Raw genomic sequence first — 11,014 nt, 5'->3', positions numbered from 1 at the left:
ATGCCACAGCACCAGCCCCCACACAGTATTTTCAAAAGCATCAGTAGGATTTTACAAAGCATTCAACGCTTTTAGGACTGTGCTTTATTAAGATAACCATCATGTCTAGTAACATAGGATCATTAGACTTTTAAACTTTCAAATATTTTTTATCAGTAGCATTTTATATTATCCAAACTTAAAATTTAGCATCTCTTCACATCTTGACAGCACTTCTAAAATAATCAAATTGCCTGATTAGTTGGTGTCTCTACAAATTGAGAGTCATATATCCTTTGATATTTCCAGGGGCCCAACTGGAAATATCAAGGTTTGAATCACTGCAAACTTTGATTTTTTTTAATGCCTGTCAAGGATGTCAAGAAGGCTTAAAATAACTGTTTGAAATAAGATTCCTCAACATCATGACATAATACAGACCAGATTTGATAATTGTTACAAGGTGATTACTCAAATGTTTTAGAATAAGCATATATTTAAACAAATCATAACTCCTTTAAAACCAAGTTGTTTCTAAACAATTAGAACCTAACAGAAGCTCACTTGGTTAATCCTCCACCTGCAGTGCTGGCATCCTATATGGGCGCTGGGTTCTAGTCCCAGTTCCTCCTCTTCCAGTCCAGCTCTCTGCTGTGGCCTGGGAAGGCAGTGGAGGATGGCCCAAGTGCTTGGGCTCCTGCACCTGCATGGGAGACCAGGAGGAAGCTCCTGGCTCCTGGCTTCGGATTGGCTTAGCTCCAGCCATAGTGGCCATTTGGGGGGTGAACCAATGGAAGGAAGACCTTCCTCTCTGTCTTTCTCTCTCACTGTCTATAACTCTACCTGTCAAATAAAAAAAAAAAAAAAAAAACAAACTAACAGAGACATTAAGAGAACATAAGATTACTTTAACTAATTGCTTTAACAGAGGATCAGATATCACATTCTAATTCTATGTCAAAGAGAAGTAGATTAATAGCTTTTGTATCCAAAATTTTCTTTCTTTCATAACCTTCTGTGATTTCCACACACCCTCTTCACCTTACTTGAAATATTCTATCATTTCCATTCCAGTCTAGAATAAATTAACTAGCTGTCAGGAAAAGTAATTCTTACAAACCATGTCCTTTCTTTATTCAAAAAAACTCTTTCCTTCTTAAACTTCCATACCAAGAACTCTCTTTCCTCCTTTCTTCAAACTCAGTGTCTAGTTACAGTTGTTTTTTTTAAACCCTAAGAACATCTTATGCCAGTGATGTCCTAGTCAGCAGTCAGCCACTTGGGACTGCCTCTGAGACAAAAGTTCAGGCAGCTGCCAAAGGCTTCCCAAAGGTGACTGTGGGCCAGTGGCTGGTGCACCAAAGACAAGAATTCCACTGGGGTGAAGGTCAAAAGACCTGATTTTCCTGTCTGGCTTGCTCATGATAAAACAAAAAAGCCATCAAAGCAGGGATAACTAATTTGTTTCACAGTAAACAGGGAGCTCAGAAGGATGGAATCACCAAATTCTTATGGTAAAACTGGAATAGAAGAGGGAGGGGCAAAGAACAATTTGGGGACAAGGGCTGGAGGGTGAAAGAATGGAGGCGGCCATCCCAAACTTGTGGGAGGATCATTGAAACGACAGTGGGAGTAGACTTTGAACCAGGCCTGGTTATAAGATAAAGTCAAAATTCCCGGGGAGGGGGAGGTACAGTGAGCCAAGACAGTGAGAGCTGGGGCCGTGAATGTAGAAGGACGGGATTTCAGCTCAGGCCCTTGACCTCTAGTGGAAACTTTGGAGGCTGAAAGAATCTGGGCCAGAGAGCAGGAAGTACACATAAGAGGTTTAGATCAAAGAGGAGGAAAAGCTTGTGTATATAGTATCTCCTTCCATTTTTCCCACTTACAGAAGTAATAAAGCTATCAGAATCATGTTTGAGATCTGGAGCCATGTTGAGAGGGACCATATTACTTAGAAGACAACTGACAGGAGAATCAGATGGAATGTGTGAAGAAGCAGCTCCCATGGCAACTGGTCGGGTCAGATCAGTGGATATCAGGTGTCCCTGAGATTACAGCTGTCTGAATAAACGATATGAGAACAGAGGGTGGGATCGTTGACCATGCACCCACTGGAGCCCAGGGCATGGCCAGTAGAAGGGAAATAGGAGGTTGAGTCATCACCAACACCCACTGTTGCCTGGACACCATGTTCATAGGGTTTGTGGTGCCTGGTACCAGGACTTCGAGATGAAGTAGAGTAGAACCACAACTTGTAGTAGTGATCAATGTGAAAATTTCCCATTCCATGTTTTACCTCAGAATTCAGAAGGCAGGTGTGCAGATGGAGATCACGAAGCATTTGTTGGCATGGAAGGACATCCAGAGGTGTGTTTTGTGACTGCCAGAAATCCAGGACCCCAAGGCAGCTCAGAGATCCCCAAAGGGAGCAAAGTCACTGGAGGAGCCTGGATCCAAGTCATAGCACCAATGTAAGGCTACCACAAAACATACCAAACACCGGAGTAAGGGAACAGGCTTATTGGTGGGGAAACCCATCAGACCAGAGGGAAGGGGCAAATAAGGAAAAGAGGGAGAAGGAAAACACAAGATAGAGATCAAGAGAGAGCAAAAGAGAGAGATCAAGAGACAGAGAGAGAGAGCCTCATACTTATTAATTAGTTGCTTCCTCCATTCCTCCCTCCCTCCAGCCACTGGTATCCACTGGCTTGCTTTCTGTCTCCATGAATTTATTTATCCTGGATGTTTCATACAAATGCAGTCACACAATATATGGCCTTCATGACTGGCTTCTTTCACTAGTATTGTACTTTCGAGGTTTATGCATGCTGTAGCATGTTTTTCATACTGAATAATATTCTGTCATGCTAACATATTATCCTATTTTGTTTATTCTTTCATCCACTGATGAATATTTAACTTGTTCCTAACATTTTGGCTGTTATGATTAGAGTTTCTATGAAATTCACATACAAGTATTTGGAGATACACTTTTTTTCAAAAACATAAGTCTGTTTTGTCATTTGTCACAGACATCAGTATTTGAGAACTGTCTTTTTGTCATGAATATGATTTAGTTTGTCATTATCCTTGAAAATAAAACATAATGCTCAGACTCATCCATGATTTTGTTCATTTTCTTAAAAAGAGTTGCAATACTATACTTTCAAATCTTAGATTGCTATGAGAAAAAATACTTTAAACATCATGCTGCATGTAAAATATTTTTTCATATTTGAAACATGTCCTGTTCTCTTTGTGGCTTATTAAGTTTTTAAAGTCTGGAAATTTTGAATATCCCTTGTTGATGTGGATAATCAATATTTAAATTAAAGTGAGTCCTCTCTACTTTTTCATGGAAAACCGAGTACACCTCAGTATGGTTTTTTGACTAACATCTGCTTGGTCCATCAAAGAATTTTCTGAAACCTCTTTGATATATGAGAAATTTAAAAAGATATCTTAATCATGAAGAAGAAGAAGAAGTTTGCCAACTGCAAAAAAAAGCATTACAGTTTTAATTTGGTTGAGCAAAGAATCAACATTACCTTCCTTTTATTAGGGTTCTCTGATTAAGTGGGATTATAGAGAAGTTTCATCCTGAAGGACTAATGGTTTGGTTCTCTATAGATTTTGGCATTGTGGTGCATCCTTAAGCTTTAAGTACATCAACCATGTAACAAATTAAGCAAAGTGCCATCAACCATGTAAAGAATTAAGGCAATCAGTCAAACTTAGAGCAAAATTGTTTTAACAAGCAGGAAAAAATTTTGGTCTCAGTGGTTCTGGCTTGTAATCAGCCATTAGAAGTAATCTGATAGTTGGGTCAATCTTCTTGGCTCACAGTGACATAACATGAGAGTTAGCCAAAGTACATTATGATTAAAATATATGAAAGGACTGTGAAGACATAAAGATCTTTGCAGTTATCCAGAGGTGAGGGAGGTGAAATATTTTTTCTTTTTTCTCCTTTGTTCTCTCAAGAGGAACATATAAGAGTTTAGTTATAACAAGTGTTCAATAAAAGTATTTTTAATTGGATTACTTTTCTTCAACATTTTTCATCTTCTTCATCTATGAGTGACTTAAATCTTATGAAATAAAACTAAAGCACGCATACCGAACATTTATGGTGAAAGAAAGTATAAGTAGAATTGATTGAAGATTTTGAAAATATTCCAAGTCCTATTCATTTGAAAAGTTCTACTCTCAATGTCTGTGGGAAGGGAGGGACTGGACGAGGTTGCACTTGGGAGTTAATCACATCTGAGTTGTCTACTCTGCCTTCTGTAAGCCACTTGGTCAGTAGTTTCTGTTCCTATGTCTCCATTCCATTTACCAAACTGTAATAATAATAAATCTATTTTAATACAATTTTAATAAATAGTAAAACCTTCCTATTTTATGACCACTTATATTAGGCTCAGGGATTAGTGTGTATGAAGTATTTTCTCATGGTTCTCCTTTATTTTAAATTTCAAAATCTAAAGCTCAGAGAAAAATGTAGATGTGAATGTTTACAGACTATGGGAAAATATTTTAAGAGTGTTAAATTCTTCTCACAGAACCTCATCTCATGAATAAATGCCCATAAGTCTAGTTTAGGATCCATTTCAATTCCTTTTCTCACTTCCTCTAAGTTTTGAGTAATTTAATTTTTCTATAACATCTGTCAAATGTTCCATAACCAGGGTCAGCAATTAAACTCACAAAGTTTATTGACACATACACAAGCATAGTTAAAGCAGGTGTTCATCTGTCTAGTCCCTGTTCAACTCAGAATGAAGTGAGATTGTTGTATTTCAAACCACTCTGAGTTTTTATTATACTTCTTTCTGTGTCTATCTTTGTATAATTGCAAAGTAAAACACAAATATATCTATGTTGATCCATAGCCACTTATCTATCTGTATGTATATACCTATCTATGCCTCCATTGTCTAACATCTGTCTATATCTTTAACCAGCTACAAAGGGTTATCATTTTTCATAGGTAAGGCAAGGTAAGAGAGGAAAACATAATTCTCTTTCTAACTTTTCTAGTTCTTAGCTGTGATGGACCTCTGTAACACAAGAGCAATTAAAATATGAACAGAAATTTATTTGAATAGGTAGCTCCTCATGTGCACATGGAAGCAAGCAAATCTCAGTGATTTTGAATTAAGCATTAAATATTTCTGTCTGTTGAAACAAAGGAAGAAGGACATAGAGAAGCCTGATTACAAGGAGACAGCCAGGAAACATGTAGAAAACAAGAGTAAGATTTGTCATTTGCAGATGTATGGTGGTGCCTTCTCCACTGGTTAGAGTATGTAGTGATTTAGAGCCATCTTTCAGGGCACTGAGGAGGAGATATATTTGAAAATTCAGATTCAATTTAAAAATAAGAAATTCCCTTCCAAAAGAGTGAACTCTACTCTGATTCTGAGCTTTTCCAGTGATTCCTATTTTTCAAAACAAACAGTTCAAAATAATCTGCATGCCAAAGTGGCATATTTGGGGTTTAACAATAAAATCACCAAAATTATAGTGTCAAACCAATTATTTGAATATTTATGTTTAGAGACTTGAATTTCTGTGTACATCAAGGCTAGAACATCTCAAATATGGATACTCATCATCTAGGTTCATAGAAAATCATAAAAATGAGAGAGTTTTCTGACTTTTGATTGGGATACATCTGTGATGTGGAATGCTGAGGTGTCCCATTAGTCTCTCTGTCTATGTGACTACACTCTATAGTATGAAAAATTGGCATCAGAATGTTGGTTGGAGGATGTGAAGCAAGAATATCTTGAATATTCTACTAGTCTTCCATGGCCGTAGAAATGGGTCTCTGAGAATGGGATAGAGTCTCTTCCTGGGAAGGACCCACATGGTCTTTGACGACTTTGAGTTCTTTTGATTTTCCTTTCTTCATCTGTTTCCTTCTACATGGGAAAATATAATACATCCAGTTATTACATATCTATGTAATAAATTATTATATTTTACTCCTACCTTCTTAAGGTAACATACTTGGTTACTAGAATAGAGTCCTATATCTACTTATTTATAGTCTCTGGGTTACCCTCACAAAAAGACAATAAAATATAATATGTACAATATTATCCATTCAGCTTTCTGAAAGCAAATTTACTTTCTGTTTGCTACTGAAGAGAGGAACATTCCCCTTAGCCAAATTATTGTCCTTTAATATAGCTAAAACTGCTCAATGAGATGTGTACAGATTAGGCTTTCTAATCATAAACACAGGCAAATTTTAAAATCACACATTATATGTATTTTAGATGCTAGCATTTCTGGGAGTGGTCAGGCTCACTCTATATCAGAGCACTTGACCTTGCTTTAATACAAATTTTTTAACATTTATGCTAATCTATGTGAAAGTGTTTTTGGAACTAGGCCTTTAATACAGCTCTAGGTGTTTTTAGTTCCAGGTTAGCAAATTCATTCCCTCCTTATCGAAAACCTTCTGCAACTTTGAATACTTAATTATGCAAATATTTTTGAGAGACAACTATGCAATTCCCACTGTTAAATAGATGAAAAATTAATGAATAATGATTCCTGTCACTAGTAAGCTTTTAATTTCTCAATTCTAATCAAGTTTTGCTTCTCCTTGCCTTGCATCCTAAAATATGGAGACCTGACTATTGAATCTTCATTTTTTTCTTTTTTCTTTTTGTGTGTGTTCCACTTCCTGCTCCCCTTTCTTCCGCTTCTCTATATTTTTCTCTCTCTTCCCTTTCTTTACATTCTCTTTCTCTTTTTCTTCTTTAACTTTCCATTTCTCTAATAAAATGTTTATGATTAAACAGCAGAGGAAATGAATAAGACACATGGCTGGAGTTCAGAAATACAAATTCAGGTTAAATGACAGAATGGTATGTGATCTTGGCTATGGTTTTATGAGACTTCCAATCATCCCTGAAGCTTCTCTTCTGCTCACATCCATACTCATTTTGTCTTCTCACCTGCTATTATGGATAAACTATTCTGTGCTCCCTAGTATTTCCCTGTCCACTATCCTCTCTTTCCTCCTTACCCATCATTTCAATCCTCTACCCTCTTTTCTACACTGTCATCATTCTTTCTATGATGCATCTAATCCACTATTAGAACTAACAAAAGGTTTCTTGTTCCTGTAGCTCCTGAAGCTATCCCAGTGCTTTTCTAAAATCTTGTCTTTTCTTACAGTTCTTATCTAATTTACAAACAAATTGTTAATTTTGCTTTAAAGATAGATACAAAATCCCACTACTTATCATTTATTTCACATTTGTCACCCTAGAATCAGCTATCCTATCAAGCTAAAATAGGATTTCTCATAGACTACTCTAATAGCCACCTACTGAATCCTACACTTCCTTTTGATCTTTTATCAAAAGAGTGGCAAGCGTTATTTTGAAACTCAAGTCAAATCATATGGCTATTCTAAGGAAAACCCATATGGCTCTCTTAAACCCGGTCATTACAGCTGTCACTATTACTCTGCCTTATCTGATGCCCCTGCTACTCTCTTATCACCTGCCTCTTCCCATCTTGCTCAGAAAACTTCATCACACTCCTTCTGCTTTTCTTCGAATACTCCTGACACATTTCTCTTTCAGGGTGTTGGTATTTGTTTTTTTTTTTTAAACATTTTATTTTGTTTAAGGAATATAACTTCATGCATTTAATGTATACATATTTGGGAACACGATGATTCTCCCCACTCATACCCCTGCCCTTCTTTATCCTCCCTCTTCCTTTCCCATTCTTATTTTTTACAGAGATCAATTTTTTCAGATAATTTTCATATTCATAGAATTAGCCTGACACTAAGTAGAGTTCACTGCTAATTGTGAAGAAAAAAGAAAATATTGTCCTCAACATTCAAGGCACACACAGGCTGTTCAAAATCAATGCATCTCAAAGTGTCAGTTTTGCTTCTATAGATAAATTTTAGGTACTCTATTAGTTACCACAGATCAGAGAGACCATATGATATTTTTCTCTTTGTGACTGGCTTATTTCACTAAGTATATTTGTTTCCAGTTGCATCCATTTTCTTGCAAGTGAAAGGATTTCATTTTTTTTACTGCTGTGTAGTATTCAATAGTGTATATATACCATAATTTCTTTATTCAGTCCTCAATTGATGGACATCTGGGTTGATTACATACCTTAGTTATTATAAACTGAGCTGAGATGAACATGGGGATACTGATCACACTTTCATCTGCTGATTTCATTTCCTTTTGGATAAATTCCCAGGAGCGGGACAACTAGATTAAATAGTAGGTCTTTACTCAGCTTTCTGAAATATCTCCATACTGTCTTCCACAGTGGCTATACCAGTCTACATTCCCACTAAGAGTGGATCAAAGTACCTTTCTCCCCACATCTTCACCAACATTTGTTATTTGTTGATTTTCTGTATGAGGGCCATTCTAATGGGGGTGAAGTGAAACCTCATTGTGGTTTTGATTTGCACTTCCATGATGGCTAATGATCCTGAGCATTTTTTTCATGTGTCTATTGCCCATTTGAATCTCATATCTTGAAAAATTTTTGTTCAAATCCTTCCCCTATTTCTTAACTAAGCTGTTTGTTTTGTGGTTGTTGAGGTTCTTGAGTTCTTTATAGATTCTGGAAGTTAATCCTTCGTCAGTTGTATAATTTGAAAATATTTTCTCCCATTCTGTCAGTTGCCTCTTAACTTTGCTGAGTGTTTCTTTTGCAGTGTAGGAGCTTCTCAGTTTTATGTAATCCCACTTGTTAATTTTGGCTTCAATTGCCTGTGCTTCTGGGGTCTTTGCCAAGAAGTCTTTCCCTACACCAATGACTTACAGGGTTTCCCCAATGTTCTGTAGTAATTTGATGATATCACATCACAGATTTAGGTCTCTGATCCATTTTGAGTGGATTTTTATACAAGATGTAAAGTAGTTTCATGTTCATGCTTCTGTATGTGGAGATCCAGTTTACTCAGCACCAGAAGAGATTATCTTGGTTCCAGAGGTTTATTTTTGCTTCTTTGTCAAAGATAAGTTTGTTGTAGATGTGTGGATTAATTTCTGGGGTTTTTATTCTGTTGCATTGGTCTACACGTCTGTTCTAGTGCCAGTACCAGGCTGTTTTGATTATATCTATCCTATAATATGTCTTAACGTCTGGTACTGTGATGTATTTTTTATTGTTTAAGATTGCTTTCACTATCCAGGGTCTCCATATGAGTTTCACCATCATTTTTTTTCTATATTGGAGAAGAATGTCGTTGGTATTTTGATTGGGATTGCATTGAATCTATAAATTGCTTTTGGTAGTATGGACATCTTGAAGCTGTTGATTCTTCCAATCCATGAATATGGAAGATTTTTCCAATTTTTTATGTCTTCTTCTATTTCTTTCCTTAATGTTTTATAATTTTCATCATTGAGATCTTTGACGTCCTTGGTTAAGTTTAATCCAAGACATTTAAATTTTGTAGCTATTGTGAGTGGGCTTGATCTTAGCAGTTCTTTCTCAGCTATGGCACTGTGTATACAAAGGCTATTGATTTTCGTGTGTTGATTTTATATCCTGTTACTTTACCAAACTCTTACATGAATTCCAATCGTCTCCTCACTCAGTCTTTTGGGCTCCCTATATATAGAATCATGTCATCAGCTTCCTTATTCCTATTTCTTGAATTTTTGCCTTTTTGGGGACCATTTTATGAGCTGCACATATGAACTTCGGTTTATTTTCTGTGAGCATGGTTCCCTTTGTCATGAGCTGCTCTAGGCAACTGAGGATTTCAGAGACTGTGAAGAAGCACTCTGTGGTTGCACATAACCTAACCACACTGTGTCTCCTCTTATATAATCAAGGTTTTCTCAGTCTGAGCTCCCAGGGTTCTCAGGGTTGTGAAGTGCCAGTGAGGCCACTCTGCTTGGCTAGCCAGTCCTGTCTACAAGGAAGCTAAGATGTTCCCAGAACTTCTATCTGTATGTTTTTCAGACCGCTAGACTGAGTCCAATCCTCCCAACCAGATTTGATGTCAGTGGGGAACGTGGGTTTTTCTCTCTGGTTAGATCTGTGGTTTGCAGGCTCATAAAGTATCTGCCTGCTGCAGACCTGGCTGCTTCACAATTGTACTGGATGCATAGGAGAGTCCCCCAGTCTGCACTCCCCCATCATAGGGGCAGCCCCCCCCATCTCCCATTGCTGAGCAACTGGCATGGTGCACCTGACATGGTGGAGTCCCTCCTCCCTGGTTTCTTTCTTTTTTTTTTTTTTTTTTTTTTTTTTTTTTTTTTTTTTTTTTGACAGGCAGAGTGGACAGTGAGAAAGAGAGACAGAGAGAAAGGTCTTCCTTTGCCGTTGGTTCACCCTCCAATGGCCGCCGCGGTGGGCGCGCCGCGGTGGGCGCGCTGCGGCCGGCGCACCACACTGATCCGATGGCAGGAGCCAGGAGCCAGGTGCTTTTCCTGGTCTCCCATGGGGTGCAGGGCCCAAGCACCTGAGCCATCCTCCACTGCACTCCCTGGCCACAGCAGAGGGCTGGCCTGGAAGAGGGGCAACCGGGACAGAATCCGGCGCCCCGACCGGGACTAGAACCCGGTGTGCCGGCGCCGCTAGGCGGAGGATTAGCCTAGTGAGCCGCGGTGCCGGCCTCCTCCCTGGTTTCTTATGAATTGCTATGGGTTGCCCTTGCAGACTGGGTGGAGGGTGGCCCCATTATTTGCTGGGTGTGTACACAGGAGCTTGGGTGGCTGCTACCTGCCTGTGTCCAAAAATGGCACCAGCCTTCCCACTTCTGGTTGAAGGTCTCTGCTGTAGCAGGGAGGTAGGGTGGGAAAGAGACATGCTCCCCTTTTCTTTCTTCACCTCTGGGTGATAGATCACCTGCTATCTTGGGGAGCCACATGGAACTATAAAAAGTGTAGTTCACCAAGATCTCCCTCCTACTGTGTCATGAGCCTGTCTGCTCTCACTTGGCTTGCTGGGGTAGGTGTTTTCCTCTCCAGATCCAAGCTGGTGGATCTTTTGTTGTGGGTCTGAT

The sequence above is a fragment of the Oryctolagus cuniculus genome, chromosome 10 (assembly GCF_051225735.1).
Source record: "Oryctolagus cuniculus isolate XC-2025 breed Fujian yellow rabbit chromosome 10, ASM5122573v1, whole genome shotgun sequence".
Taxonomy (NCBI): domain Eukaryota; kingdom Metazoa; phylum Chordata; class Mammalia; order Lagomorpha; family Leporidae; genus Oryctolagus; species Oryctolagus cuniculus.
Note: the sequence above shows the minus strand (reverse complement) of the source record.